Source organism: Cupressus sempervirens, chromosome 5 (assembly GCF_028749045.1).
Source record: "Cupressus sempervirens isolate cs-2001-9-10 chromosome 5, ASM2874904v1, whole genome shotgun sequence".
Classification (NCBI taxonomy): domain Eukaryota; kingdom Viridiplantae; phylum Streptophyta; class Pinopsida; order Cupressales; family Cupressaceae; genus Cupressus; species Cupressus sempervirens.
In genome coordinates, this window is record NC_143122.1 from 24,091,982 (window position 1) to 24,106,287 (window position 14,306).

Here is a 14,306-nt window from a genome sequence, read left to right on the forward strand (position 1 = left end):
AACTATATGGCCCATTGGAATACAAGTAAATTATGGAAACATAATTATAGCCTTTCCTTGTTGCATGATACTTGTATTGGCAATAACTAATGTAACATGAAAAATATTAGTTTTGGCACTTTCAATCCTTGGGTAATCCTTTGATAAAGGGTGCTCCCTTTAATACCATAAACACATCATAGAAGCAAAGAAACACCATTAATTACAAGAACAAAATATGGGCTTCTTATTATCACCATAAATGTAAAATTATGGAATTCAAAATTACAATATGCTAACCCACACGGGTGCCTTCATTACAGTAATATGAAAGAAAAAGTTGTGAACTATCATCCAAAGCTATCCTAGATAATGTTTAGGCCTTTCTTAAATAGACAATTTTATGCAGCTCAAGAAGGTTCTACGAACTCAAACTTAATACCTAGGGCCAACAGACCCTAACAATACATATAGATTCAACCTTGAAAATATACTTTTGACATATGTTTTAGAAATTTTAGGTAGCCCAACTTTGGAAGACCATAACTCTCAAGCTGTTGGTCTAATTGGCTATTATAACCATTTTTTAGAAACCTCATCTCATGATCTATAGGTTCAAATCAATACTGGCACCCATCCATTGAGTTTTTGGCTCTCTAAACCTTCAAAATTGAGCCTAAAGTTTTTATACCAAACTTACACACCAAAAATCCATAATAACTTCACAAATACATATAATTTGGCCATGAAACTCCACTAACAATTCGATATAACTAAAATGAACCTTCACCACTGAAATTAGAATATTCTATGCTTGTATGACTTACTTACTAAGTAGGAAGCCTTCACAAACAAAACCTCTACATTTAAACAACCCTTATTGAAATAGTTGAAAGGAAATATTTTTTTGGGTGATGAAAGATTTCTCTTACACCCAAGATGCTCTTGGATCATCCTTGATTTGCAATAATACTAGATTGGTTCTTGGTAGAGATGTATTGCATTTAGCATCTTTGAGGTGTTGTTCAGTCAATACATTCTAATCTTAAGGAGATGAACAAGGAATGTCCTCATAAATGACAACATTTAATTATTCATAGCCTTCTACCAATTGCCTGATTTTCTTTGTAAATTTGCAACATATGTTGCATCATCCTCTTCTTCCTCAAATTCTCCTCCTCTTTCTTGTCCTTCATCATCTTCTTTAATAATCAATGGAATAAGAAACTAAAATGCTTCCTTCCATATATTTATGCTCTCTCACTCAACTTTATGAGCTTTATTCCTCAGAATTTTATAAGCCCTTTTGTTAGGCATAAATTTATTTACAAAATATTTTGGAGATATAGAAATATGTTTCTTCCCTAAATATTGTATCTTTGTGCTAATGTGGCCTCTCTAATCTCTCTTTCAATGGATAATGCCCTCTTCCACTTAGCATCAACTTTATCGTACAATTTTTTAGGAATGACTTGACCTAACTCTATTGGTGTAGAATTGAATTCTATCATCATATCTATCAAATATTTTTCAGGCTTCTCTTGGTCTTCTTTAACTAAAGAAAAAAGTGATTGTCTTTAATGCTTCTATATTTCCTGAATCTTTCATCATCGCACATACCTAGTCAACAGTTGTTGGAGGCGGTCTTGCCATAGCCCAAAGTTTTCTTAGATTATCAGAATATGTTTCTTCATCATCTTCTTCCTCCTATGTTACAACCAATTTTCTATTTAGCCTCTTAGGTAGGTTCTTCTTTAGTGAACTTTTTGATTTTCTCATTGCTTGCTTTCTTTTGGTTTAGTAGCTAAGGGCTACACTATCTTGGATCTCATTACTATTCTAATTTTTGGCTCTTGGTGTGTGGCAACATTTTTCAAACCTTTCTTCAAAACTTCTATAATATATAAATATATAATTATTATTTTCTTGTACTTTTTTACGTTTAGCTCAATAATAGCTAGCTATTTTCCTTTTGATTCTTTGGCTTCAACTACTTTTTAAGATCCTTCCCGTTCATTGTCTTTTTCCTCAAGACCTTTGATTATCTTTATTATTTTCTTATCTATCTTGGGCTCACTTGATTTTTCATTTGATTCGTTATTGTACCATATGTGTTGAATGGCTCTGCATTTTGACACAAGGATGGATATGAATAGCTAGGGCTAGAGGCACGCCTAACTATCCAACCACCTTGCTGAGTAAACACAATGACAGAAAACTCAAAGAGAAAAAAACCAAGGATAGAGAGAATAAAAGACTTTTTATTGATTTATCAACTTATTAGAATAAATGCCTAGTTGTAAGACATTTTGGGTTACGATTAGATATAAAATATAACTCTAGGATCCACAATCCTGCTTTAGATTCATGACTTTAGTAATATCTTCTTTGAACTCTCTAAGTGAATGCCATATCTAAATGTAAATGCCTTTATTTATACTTTCCAAAATGGCTTACAAAATATTATAAATCATTACATAATAAAAAGGTTGACCTTAAAATGGTTTGCACACATCCCAAGATAATATCTAAGCAAAATTAAATACACAAGTTGGCTCAGATTAAGAACCAACCATAGAAAACTTAGTCAATGAAGGAACCAAGCATAAAAAAGAAATAGGTTCACTCATCACATGAAGGAACACTTGTCCCACACTTGATAGCTTGGCCAATACTGGACAACTCGGCAACAACTAGAACTTGACAGTAATAGGAACTCAATAGTAACTGGAACTTGGTAGTAACTGGCACTCGATAGTAATTGATACTTGAAAATAACTACTAGAATGAACAAAAAGTTTAGGATTACAAGGAAACCCAGGATGCTCTTGCATCAAACAATTGGGGTTGAAAGAGATGATTCTCCTAAATCATTGAGATGTCACAACCTGAGCCAAATCCAACCTAGATTGGGAAATCTATATAGCATTTTGAACTAGTCTATTCTTCCACTTCACCAAATATTCATAGTAATATTTTCCTCTTGTGCTTTTACCATCTCTATGATCCAATATCTATTCAACCTCTTTAATCTGCTTCCTAGGATAATCATCTAGTACAACAACTTCATCATCTAACTCATGATACTTATGCAAATCAGCAACATTGAATATAGGAGATATATCCATGTCCTCAAATAACTCAACTTCATAGGCATTACTAACATTAAACATCCTCAAGATCTTACAAGGTCCAAACTTCTTCATTTTAAGCTTACTATATGTTTGAACATGAAATCTTCCTTTCTTTAAATGAACCATCACCTCATCACCAACTTTAGAAATATGATGTCTCCTAGACATAGATCAAGTGTCTCCTTATACTTATGATTACCTTGTTCCAACTTCAACTTCACTTCCTCATGAAAGACTTTATAAAACTAGAAAATTCTTCCCCTTCAGTACTTTTCTTCTCTTCACCAAAAACATCCCTTAAATTTGACATTCCTCTAGGTTGCATTTTAGTAACAATTTCAAAAGGTGTTTTTCTATACTCCTATTCACTCAATTATCGTATGAAAACTTTTCTTATGGAAATATCATATCCCAATTACTCAGATTATCTCCAACTAAACATGTCAACAAATTACCTAAGCTTCTATTCACAACCTTTGTTTATCCATCTATCTTTGGATGGAATGCAGTACTAAAATTCAACCCATTATCCATCTTCTTCCACAATGTCATCCAAAAATAACTAACTTACTATCTCTATGAGAAATAATACTTCTTGGTCCTCCACAAAATCTAACAATCTCTTTGAAGAAAATATCAGCAACATGCATAACATCTAATGTCCTCCTACATGGTATAAGATGTGTCATTTCAGAAAATCTATCCACAACAAAAAAATATGGAATCATACCCTCTTGTTGTCTTAGGTAATCCAAGAACAAAATCTATACTAATGTTACTCCAAGGTTTCTCACAAACTAAAATAGGTATATACAATCTAGTATTCTAACTTACTGCTTTTGCAACCTAACAAATTCCAAACCTCCTTACAAACTTCTGAATGTCCTTATACATCTATGGCCAATCATACTTTTTGTTCAACAAGCTCAATAATTTATCAATTCCAAAATGTCTATCCAATCTACCATAATGCTTTTCCTTAATTAAATTAACTCTCACAGAACTTCTTGGTATACACAACTAAATTCCCTTGAACAACATACCTTTTTGAATGAAATACTAATCATAATTACTCATTTGATCTGATAGATTTGGTGCTCTGCACTCTCTCCACACCTTAGAAATATTAGGGTCAGTATCATAAAATTATTTGATTTCATCAAACCCAAGAACTTCAACCTTCATGTTGGTCAACAAAGAACATCTTCTACTTAATGCATCAACAACTCGGTTAGTAACTCCATTTCTATGCTTGATCATAAATGTGAAACTCTACAAATATTCAACCCACTTCATATGTCTCCTTATAAATCAAATAAAGTCTCCACTTCTTCAAGGCTTGAATAATAAAATAGCACTTTTGATCATACACATAATACTTCCTCTTAGCATCATTCAACTTCTCGCTAAAGAAAAGAACAAGTTTACGTTCTTGACTAAACACAACTCCTATTACACTACCACTTGCATCACATTCAACTTGATATACCTTATTGAAATTAGGCAAAGCCAATATAGGTAACTCAACAACCTTTTGTTTCAAAGTCTCAAAATTCAAATATCATCTCCATTGGTCCACTTAAAATCCTCTTTATCTCCTCTCATTTTCTCAGTCATAGCATTACAATTAGAACAAAAATTCTTTATAAGCTTTCTATAGAAACTAGCCAAACCATGAAATGATCTTAACTCACCCACATTCTTAGGTGTAGGCCATTCCAAAATTGATTGAACCTTCTCAGGATCCATTCTCAAACCATCATTTGAAATCAAAAATCCCAAATGCACAGTCTCCTCTTATAAAGGAACACTTTTTCAAGTTAATCATCAACTTCTCCTTTTTAAATTCTGCATTACTTGTCTAACATGCTTAAGATGTTCTTCCTTAGTAAATTTGAATAATAGAATATCATCCAAATAAATAATCACAAACTTACCCAAAAATCTCTTGAGAACCTCATTGATCAGCCTCATGAAAGTACTAGGTGCATTAGTAAAACCATTCATACAATCCAATTTTGTCTTGAAAGCAGTCTTCCATTCATCACCTTCAATGATTATGATCTAACAATAAACATTCTTCAAATCAATCTTGGTAAAATGCTTTTCTCCACTCAAAAATACATTATGTTATCCATCCTTGGTAGAGGAAACCTATATGTCACTATGATCTCGTCAACAACTCTAGAATATGTATACATCCTCCATTGTCCATTCTTCATAGGCACTAATACAATAGCTACAATACATAGACTCAAGATTTCTTGGGTCAAACCTTTTTACAACAACTCATGCACTTGTCTATTTTGTTCTTCATTCTTTGTAGGTGTCAATATATATGGTGCTTTATTCGATAAACTAGCTTCAGGAGTCAGATCCATACAATGACTTATACTTCTTACTAGTGGTAAACCATCAGGTATATCTTCAGTAATAATCTCCTTGTACTCATTCAACATGTTGTTTATTTCTACTAGCACTTGGCTAAAGCTACTAGTTTCTACTATCACTCGACCTCTACCAACTTCTCCTACTTGATCATTAGTATAACAACTTAACCCTCTATGAATTATAGAAAAAAAAAATTGGTTTCTTTTTCAAACTATTTTCCAATGACAACAGAAAATCAAATAGTAGTGCAATTAATCACATATGGGTTTTCAATCAAAGGCAACAATACTTGTTTTCTCCCATTTACCCAAAGAGTATATTAATTCAATCTTCCATCATGCATAGCATTTCTATCATATTTCCAAGGTCTACCCAACAAAATATGACAATAATCCATGGGCATAATATCACACAAAAATTCCTCAAAGTAATTTCAAATCTTGAACTTCACAACACATTGTTCACTTACCAATATCTTATGCTCATCCCTGATCCATGAAACATGATAGGTTTTATGATGCTTCAACCTCTACAACTAAAAATTTGTAATCAACTCATTTGATGTCAAATTCGTTGAACTTCCACTATCAATGATCACTTTTTAGTATTTTCAAGCCATCTTACATGTAATTTTGAAAAGTCTTCTCCTTGGGATAGGTTCCTCATAAATTCCCCTATTACACAAAGTTATTCTCACATTAGATTTTCCCTAGCTTCAAGTCCACTTGGTGAATCCTCAAAGTCTCCTTGAATCATAATTTTTTTTTTACCTTATTCATTCTCACTAGAGTATCTATACTCAAAGAATATATGCCCTTCTTTATCACATCTAAAATAATTACCACAAAAATTGTGTCTAGAATTAGAATTACCTCTTCCTCTATAAGAACTAGTATCTCCTAAGTAGGAATTATTACCTTTCCATCCAGTCTTTCCTTTTTCATCAATTTTCCATTCAAAATTTTCCTTATCTTGTAGAAAATTGTTAGATCTACCACTTTCTCCATAAGATCTACCTCTACCTCTCTGGAATCTACCACCTCTACCTCTTTGTCTTTTTCCATGCTTCTTTTTCAAGATCTCCTCAACTTTCAAGGCATATTGGTATGCTTCTTCAAAACATTCCAGTTTCACAAAACTTGTTTCATCTTGAATTCTAGATCTCAATCCATTCAGATACCTTGCAACTTTCTCAACCTCATCATCCACATATCCAGATATGATGTCTAATCTATAGAATTTCTCAGTATACTCTTTCATAGTAATGTCCTTTTGTCTCATATTTTGTATCTTTCTCAACAAGCTAACTTGGTAATCAGTAGGATTGAACTTTTTCTTTATCTTGTTCACCATTTTTAGCCAATTAATGATCTTCTCCTTTCCTCTCCTTTGTCTATCAGTTTGCAAATGCTACCAACATAGTGAGACATGACCTTTCAACCTAGTGACTACAATTTTCACCTTCCTATTATCAAGAACAAGAGTCTAGGTCTTAATCATTTTTGTCTATTCTATCTCTTCATTCATTGCTTCAATCCAAATTTCATTAATCAAATCATCTTTAACTATTCTAGGTTCAAATTCAGTAAAAAAACATGTACCTTTCAATTTTTTCCTTGCTATTGCACCATCTAACTTGTCTCCAATGATTTGCTCAAGTTCATGGTGCCTTCTAAGGTATCTTGCTAACATAGGCACTTTGGATATAGAACTTGTTCCACTTGCCTCACCATGATCTTCTGCATCATGCTTAGGTCCCACTATCTGTGACTTAGGTCCTTCAGATTTAGGCTTAGGTTGTACTGGATGCAACTTGGTAGCCTCTGACTATAACTTGGGTCCTTCAAACTATGACTTGGGTTTCACTGGTTGCAACTTAGGTTCTTCTGAAGATTTTTAGGACTTGGGAGGTGAAGTCTTCTGACTTCCACTTGGATTGTGCAATTTATTAGGTCCAAAGTAATTTACTTTTTGTAATCTTTAGGTTATTTGATGCTCTTTGCTTCACTCTTCTCTACAAAATCATCAATCTTTACATGAGCACTTTCTATAATTTTATAAGTTAATAGCTTCAAACATTTGTAAGCTTTACTTCTATTGAAGTATCCTAGGAATATGTCTTCATCAATTTTGAAATTAAATTTACCTTTCCTAGTCTCCTTCAAAATATAAAATTTTCTACCAAATACCTTCAAGTATTGTACATTGGGTTTATAACCATACACCTAGGAAGATCATTGGAGACAAGTCAGATGGTGCAATGGAAAGGAACAAATTGAAAGGTACTTGTTTGCTTACTGAATTTGAAACTAGAATAGTTAAAGATGCTTTGGCTAATGAAAGTTGGATTGAAGAAATTAACGAAGAGATAGAACAAATAGAAAGGGATAAGATCTAAACTCTTGTTCCTAGACCCAAGGATAAGAATGCGATTGGCAGAAAGTGGGTTTTCAGAAATAAGTGTTAGGAACCTGTGTGTTCCTTCTGTTTATTTTGTCAGAGTAGTGTTGTTGGACGCATATGCTTTGTAAGTCGTCCCGTGAGTATATTTTATTATCCCACATGCATAGGTAGTATTACTTTTCTAGATCGTACTTAGTATATAAGAATAGGTTGAGGCCCTTGATGGGCACGGACGAATTTATTGTATTGAGCTTGCTCAAAGGAGGTTACCCCCTCGAAGTGGCCTGCGATCAGTAGATTCATTCTGAGTTCTGCTATCACTTTGTATTCTGTTATTTCGAGCATTCTCACGATATTTGTATAAGGAGGTTCTTCACATCTGGTATCAAAGCACTCTCTTGGGCTCGCTGGGTGGAAATTACATCAAATTTTTTTTTTCTGTCGTGGCCTTCAGGTTCCTCTCACTTCCAATATCTCTTGTTATTGCAATAACTCTTTTCAGTTGTTCTGTTTGTGAGTGAATTTTTCTAAGTCGACTGTTCAAAAAAAAAAAAAAAAAAAAAAAAAAAAAAAAAAACGTAGCTTCCTTGTTTGCTTTCTGTTTCTGCTCATACTTCCGCAGAACGTCTGCAATATCATTTCGCATACTTCCTTCCTTGGTGACCCAACCCCAAATTTTACATATCAAAGCCCTAAATCCCTCATTTATCTAATTTTAGGGTTTGCCCTATCTTTTTCACCTCTCATCCAATCGCCACCAAACTGAGCCACAAGATTCAATTCCTCATTTTGCTCCCTTATCCCTCTTGGACTGTTCGCCTCATTTCGCCTCCCTACCCTTGAAACCCTCATTTTTCTGTTTCCCTTGTCCCCAGATAGTCTCCCACCACCCGTCGAACACCCATTTCCTATCTGAGTTTTACCCAAATCCAAGTTTGCCGTAACTAAAAAAGTTTTTGTTTCTCATCTTCTACCCATTCGAAAAAAAAAAAAAAAAAAAAAAAAAAAACCTTGCTTTATGGTTGTTACGCGCACAGGAGCAAAAATCATGGAAGAAGAAATGGCATCCCTCAAAACCAAACTTCAAGATCTGGATGACAAAATTATGGGTCTTAACTTTCAGCAGTCAGCCATGAGCCGAAACCATTCAGGAGATACTGGGTCCTCTTCTGGCAATTTCCATGGACCAAAGCTTGATTTTCCACGCTTTGATGGTTCTGATCCGACTGGATGGATCTATAGGGCAGAGCAGTATTTCAGCTTGCATAATACTTTGGATAACCACAAAGTCCCCCTTGCATCTTTTCATTTGGAACATGAAGCTCTTCAATGGTTCCGTTGGTACATCAAGGCTAATGTAGGCCCTACATGGACAGAATTGTGCACCCTCATTTTGGAGCGCTTTGGCCCTAGTTCCTTTGATGATTTCACAGGAGCACTTACTAAACTGCGTCAAACAGGCACTGTAAGAGAATACCAGACAGAGTTTGAAAAATTAGCTAATCACACAGAGGGCTTGTCTGATGAATTCTTCCGTAGTTGTTTTGTCAGTGGTCTGAAGGATGCACTTCGCTCAGAAGTCAAAATGTTTCGACCTACTACAATGATGGAAGCCCTTGGGTTGGCTAAGTTAGCGGAAGACAAGATTAGTGCTCTACAACGCTCCAGATCTAATTTTGTTCCATTCAGAAATACAGGTTCTCACAACCCTCCAGTCATACCAGCTCCCAGAACTACTCCGATCAAGCACTTGTCTGAAACAGAGATGCGAGTCAGGCGAGACAAAGGGCTTTGTTATAATTGTGATGAGAAATGGTCTCGGGGCCATAGATGTGTTCAGCAAAAGCTCTATCTCTTGGATGTGGATTCTCCACCGGAACTGGAAGAATATGTAGATGCTCAGGAAACAGTGGATGATGCGGTTGAGCCTCACCAGCCTGAACCTCCTTCACCAGAAGCTCCACCAGAGATATCTGTCCATGCTTTGGCAGGAGTCACTACTCCACAAACCATGCGGGTCCAGGGTTTCTTCAAGAAGATCCCTCTTACTATACTCATTGATTCTGGTAGCACTCATAACTTCATTGATCCACGAATAGCCAAACAGGCTGATTGCTTTATCCATCCCTGCTCTAGCTTTGAAGTCATGATTGCCAATGGGGGCACTTTACCTTGTAAAGGGAAATGTCGCAATGTGCGTCTCTCTATTGGAGATTATAACATGCGCTCTGACATGTTTGCCTTACCCTTAGGTGGCTGTGATGTGGTTTTGGGTGCCCAATGGTTACGCACTCTTGGCCCCATTCTCTGGGATTTTGCTGAACTTTGGATGCAGTTTTCAGCCGAGGGGCACCAACACACTTTGAAAGGCTTACAACCAGGGTCTCTCAGCATCATCAGTTCACACCGTATGGAAAAACTTCTTAAGAAGAATTCACATGGTGTCATCGCTCAGCTCCATTCCATTCAGATGCAGCCATCAGCAGTCTCTAGCACTCCTGCCGATCTCCAACACATTTTGGACAAGTATTCTGGTGTATTTGCTGAACCTGTGGGATTAGCTCCTTCTCGTCCAGAGGACCACCGTATTCAGCTCCTTCCTGGCAGTGTTCTGCCCAACATCAGGCCCTACCGCTACCCATTTCATCAGAAGACCGAAATCGAGATACTTGTCCGTGACTTACTGAAGCAAGGTATTATTCGCCCTAGTACCAGTTCCTTTTCTTCTCCAGTTCTGCTTGTTCGCAAAAAAGATGGGTCATGGCGACTCTGCATTGATTTTCAAGCACTTAATCATCTCACTATAAAGGACAAGTTCCCCATTCCAGTTGTTGATGAACTTCTTGATGAACTTCATGGGGCTCATTTTTTCTCCAAGTTAGATCTTCGTTCTGGGTATCATCAAATTCGGGTTAATGAGGAGGATATACCTAAAACTGCCTTCCGCACACATGATGGTCACTATGAATTTTTAGTCATGCCCTTTGGCCTCACGAATGCTCCTTCAACATTTCAGGCAGTGATGAATAACATATTTCGACCATACCTCCGGAAATTCATTCTGGTCTTCTTTGATGATATCCTCATATATAGCAAAACTTGGGCTGAGCATCTCCATCATCTGGAGCTTGTCTTGCAACTTCTCTCTGATCATCAACTCTGTGCAAAACTATCTAAATGTGTGTTTGGCCAGGAGGAAGTGGAGTATCTCGGGCATATTGTTGCACACCATGGAGTGCGGGTGGATCCTACAAAAATAGATGCCATGAAAACTTGGCCGCATCCTAAAACTCTCAAGAGCCTTCGGGGTTTTTTGGGGTTGACTGGCTACTACCGCAAGTTTGTCAAAGATTACGGGAAAATTGCAGCACCATTGACAGCTCTGTTAAAAAAGGATGCCTTCTCCTGGACCCCTGTTGCTGAGACTGCATTTGAACAACTGAAACAGGCTATGTGCAGTACACCTGTTCTCGCGATGCCAGATTTTTCCAAACCCTTCACTATTGAGAGTGATGCTTGCGGCAATGGATTGGGTGCTGTTCTCCTGCAAGATGACCATCCTATTGCGTTCACTAGCAAAGCCCTCTCTGGTAAGAATCTAGCCCTCTCTACTTATGAAAAAGAAATGATGGCTATTTTGCATGCTGTACAGAAGTGGCGGCCATACCTCTTAGGGAGTCATTTTTGCATCAGAACCGATCACCAAAGTCTCAAATACTTCTTGGAACAACGGGTATCCTCTCCTACACAACAGAAATGGGTCAGCAAACTCATGGGGTATGATTATGAGATCACCTACAAGAAGGGTAAGGAGAATATTGTGGCAGATGCTCTTTCTCGCACATTTGATAATCAAGCTTCCCTTTCCGCTATTTCTATGCCCATTCCCAATTGGTTAGCGTCTGTTCAGCAGGGCTATGACAGTGACTCTTCTTTATCTCAAATCATTCACCAGCTAGCCAATAATCCTTCTACTCTACCACATTACTCTTGGGATGGTGCTTCTCTTCGATACAAGGGTCGGCTAGTGCTTCCTCAGAACCCAGCTCTACATCAGGCTATTTTTTATGAACTCCATGCTTCTCCTTCAGCAGGGCACTCAGGCTTCCTCAAAACTTATGAGCGAGCCAGGAGAAACTTCTTTTGGAAAGGGATGAAACAGACGATTCAACAGATGGTGGCTGAATGTGATACTTGCCAACGCCACAAGGGTGAAACGACCCTCCTTCCTGGCTTGCTCGAACCATTGCCCATCCCTACACGGATTTGGACTGATATTTCTATGGATTTCATTGAAGGGCTTCCTAAATCCGGTGGCAAGACAGTGATCTTGGTTGTGGTTGATCGTCTCTCGAAATATAGTCATTTTTGTGCCCTCAGCCACCCCTATACTGCCTCCTCTGTTGCACAAATCTTCATGGACCAGATATTTCGTCTTAATGGACTCCCTTCTTCCATTGTCTCTGATCGTGATGCAACTTTTACCAGTCATTTTTGGACTGAACTGTTTCAGAAAACTGGCACCAAACTGAAGATGAGTTCGGGCTATCACCCACAAACTGATGGTCAAACTGAAATTGTCAATAAATGCTTGGAAACTTATCTTCGTTGCTTCACTTCCGAACAGCAACATCAGTGGGCCAAGTGGCTCCCTTTAGCTGAATGGTGGTACAATACCTCTTACCACACTGCCTCTAAAATGACTCCATATGAAGCAGTCTATGGTCAGGCACCTCCAGTGCTCCTTCCCTACACTCCCAACAGCTCACCAGTCCAGGCAGTTGACATAGTTCTCCGCAGCAGGGATCAGATTCTTCGTACCTTACAGGATAATCTTCACATGGCCCGTAATCGGATGAAACAGCAAGCAGATCAACACCGTTCTGAGCGCTCATTTCAAGTTGGGGATATGGTTTTTCTTCATCTACAGCCATACAAACAATCCTCCCTAAAGCTGAAAGGGCGTCATAAGCTGGCCCCAAAATTTTATGGGCCTTATAAGGTTCTGCAGAAGATTGGTTCAGTTGCTTATAAACTGGAACTTCCTCCTTCTTCCCGCATTCATCCAGTCTTTCATGTTTCTTGTCTAAAGAAAGTTCTGGGTACCACTATCAGAGCACAAACTACTCTCCCTGAAATGGATACGGAAGGATCTATTATCCTGGAGCCGGTGGCAATCATTGACCAGCGCACTCGCCAGCTTTGCTCTCACTCCATCTCTGAGGTCTTGATTCAGTGGCATGGCATGCAACCAGAGGATGCTACCTGGGAACCCCTTCTTCAGATTCAACAACAATTTCCACACCTTAAGCTTTGAGGACAAAGCTTTTTTCTAAGGGAGAGGGGATGTTAGGAACCTGTGTGTTCCTTCTGTTTATTTTGTCAGAGTAGTGTTGTTGGACGCATATGCTTTGTAAGTTGTCCCGTGAGTATATTTTATTATCCCACATGCATAGGTAGTATTACTTTTCTAGATCGTACTTAGTATATAAGAATAGGTTGAGGCCCTTGATGGGCACGGACGAATTTATTGTATTGAGCTTGCTCAAAGGAGGTTACCCCCTCGAAGTGGCCTGCGATCAGTAGATTCATTCTGAGTTCTGCTATCACTTTGTATTCTGTTATTTCGAGCATTCTCACGATATTTGTATAAGGAGGTTCTTCACAATAAGTTGAATGAAGATGGAGAAGTTTCAAGAGACAAAGAAAAGTTAGTATTCAAAGGTTATTCTCAAGAAGAAGGTATTGATTATAGTGAAAAAAATTTGTCCTATTGCCAGATTAGAAGGTGTTAGGACTTTACTTGCTTATGTTGTAGTTAAATGATTTAAAGTGTATCAGATGGATGTGAAATTTGCATTCTTGAATGGAATTCTAGAAGAAGAAGTTTACATAGAATAACCTGAAGGTTTTGTAGATCCTAGTGAAGAGGATATGGTTTATAAACTACACAAAGAATTTTATGGTCTTAAGAAAAATCCTAGATCTTGGTATGAAAGACTTCATAATTATTTGATGAAGATTGGTTTTCAAAGAAAAAATGATAAAATCAACCTTTATATCAAAGAATGCTAGACAAGAAAATTGTGTTGGCAGAAATCTTTGTAGATGATACATTGTTTACTAGAAATGATGATTTGTGAAAAGCTTTTTCAAAAGAAATGAGTAAGGAATTTGAGATTTCAATGTTTGGAGAAATCAAATTCTTTGTTAGCTTGTAGATTCAATAGAAAAAAGATGGTATCTACATTACTCAATCTACATATATCAAGGAGATACTGAAGACATTTGGAATGGAGGATTCAAGGCTAGCTGGAACACCTATGTCTACTGGACATAAGCTTCCCAAAAATGATGATTCCAAGGAGGTAAATTAGATCACATACAGATCAATGATTC